General features: G+C 39.5%; 1 protein-coding gene across 3 annotated transcripts in view; it reads right to left on the reverse strand.

Annotated features, from left to right (window-relative positions):
* Nucleotides 1–2,110, reverse strand: part of ECHDC1 (ethylmalonyl-CoA decarboxylase 1) — a 35,646-nt gene that overhangs the window by 32,878 nt on the left and 658 nt on the right. The window contains exons 1-2 of one of the 3 annotated variants that reach the window (XM_012722245.1): nucleotides 1,630–1,739; nucleotides 1,044–1,059 (exon numbers count right to left, since the gene is read on the reverse strand). The exons of 1 other annotated variant lie outside the window; for it this stretch is intronic. The gene's annotated coding sequence lies outside the window, so the exon portion shown is untranslated. Of the gene's footprint in view, nucleotides 1–1,043; nucleotides 1,060–1,629; nucleotides 1,740–2,110 lie in introns of those variants that run through there. One more of the 3 variants, XM_012722254.1, reaches the window with a different exon arrangement.

The following is a 2,110-nucleotide window of genomic DNA, read 5'->3' on the forward strand; positions in this document are numbered from 1 at the left end:
CGGAAGCGGCTTTAGATTCTCAGTGCTGTGCTTTAACCCGCTGCGCCACCAGGGAGGGCCCGAAATAATAAGCATTTTAATAATTATGGGGTATTTTCTCTCAATATTAGAAATCACCTTTGTCTACGCCATAATTACTTTTCCCTCCGTATCTATCAAGAAAACGGCAACTAGTATAAATGCCATAAGATCTATATCTATAGGTCTCCTTAAGAACAACAAAAATGCAAATATGCAACAGTAATAATTTCACCTTAGAACTATTTGAATTATTTTTGATAAACTGATTTTCCGAAGGAAGCTACCAACAAATCCTTCATTTATCCTTTTCCTACTAATGCTCTATTTTTCTCTCACATTTCCCTCACTTTCGACTACCCTTCACTACTGCCCTTCTCTTCACCTCTCTCCCCTCTTTTTATGCCCTTGCTGTGCCACAGAACAATACCACAAAAACTCCAGGGCACTCCTAAAGCCAACTGGTCTTGTAACTCCGAAGTATAAGAATCCAATTCTAGAAATCTGATAACAGCTTATTATGTATACTTTCACCCTGCTTGAAATTCAGAGACAAAATTATACAAAAGTTCAGTCCTGAGGAGACAACAATAGTATCTGAAAGTAGAAGTGACAGAAGGTAACATGAAATAAAGGTGTTATATAAACATGCAGTCAAGCAGTTGGTATTTTGGATTTGTTCTAGAATCATAAGGCAATAAAAAATTTCTGAGTATTTACAATTTTATCAAATTTCTGCAGGACAAAAGTTTATGTTTCCAATTTGTTGTTAAAAAATTTCCTGTCCTGCCACAAGTAGATTAATCCAGCAGACTGAGTTTACAACTACATCACTGGAAAGAGGGAAAAGAGAATCCCAGTACTTCTGAGATCAAAGTCACATTCCATTGTCTTTTTTAAGTTCTGCAAAAGTGATCATAAACAGCAGAATAAACATTTGTTCTCTTACAAGCTGTAATCTGTTCTACCATATGCTGAATCCAGAAATTACTAAATATAGAAATTGAGAACAAAAGCATACTTACCAAGAAAACAATTCACCTGTTGCAGGCAGTAAACAATGAAAAATAAGAAATTATCCATTTTAGATGGTCACTATAGAACCTGTTTCTTAAGTTTTGGTTTGGGTTGTCATTAAGTTTTCAAACTTTCAAGTTTCAGTACATGCCACACATCCCTCCCCCTACACACAGAGAAAATGAACCTCAGTTCTTCAAATCCTTCACGTTTTCCTTCATTCCAAGTCCCTACGTGTAAGCTTTCTGCCTGCAACACTTTTCTCTCTTTAGGATAACTCCAAGTCATATCCTTAACACTCCAGATTACAGAAAACACTGGGCTCTCACACATTTACACCCCTTATTAACTCTCACCCACACTTTCCTCAAATCACTTTTCCTTTTTTTTTTTGCTTCCCACTGGATTGAGCTGCATGCAAGGGTGCATTTGCAGTTAGTTCCTAGACGGGCGAGTCAAGTCATAGCAAACCAGGTCTAGGAGTTTGCCGACAAAAGAACTCTACTTCCTCCAGTTGTTATTCCCAACACACGCCCCATTACAACTCCACTCCTCTTTGAAAGCTGGTTCTTTCACATGTACGCTGATTTTTACCTGCGCCCCAATCGACAGTACTGCACCTGTCTTCCAGGCTAGTCTCAGTAAAATGTCGAAAGGATCAGCCTATTCATTATATGCGCCACTTCTCCCCAACCCCCGTAGATTTCACAATTACACCTCCCCCCCTCATTGTCTCCACCCCCAAGCTTCTTTTTTTCTAGAGTGTTAAGGCTTCCGTTTCTGCTCAAGTCCATCCAGTTTACCCGAGCACCAATAGCAACCAATAGTTGGGGTACGACAGATCCTCACGTGTGGGAATGAGGAGAGAAGGCGGGGAAAGTCGACTCATACTTTCATCACAAGGTCCTGGTCAGTCGTTTCAAGACCTAAGTAACTGTGGTCACTTTTCTGTGGTTTTAGTCCCTTCTACTTGTGACATTTGTGTGTGCCCTTTTAAAAGGGTCAAACCAAACCAAAAAAAAAAAAAAAAAAGGCCCCACTAATAGGTCGGTCGTTTGGGGTTGAAAACTTGTCT

Source organism: Condylura cristata, unplaced genomic scaffold, assembly GCF_000260355.1.
Source record: "Condylura cristata isolate star-nosed mole 26May11 unplaced genomic scaffold, ConCri1.0 scaffold00001, whole genome shotgun sequence".
NCBI lineage: Eukaryota > Metazoa > Chordata > Mammalia > Eulipotyphla > Talpidae > Condylura > Condylura cristata.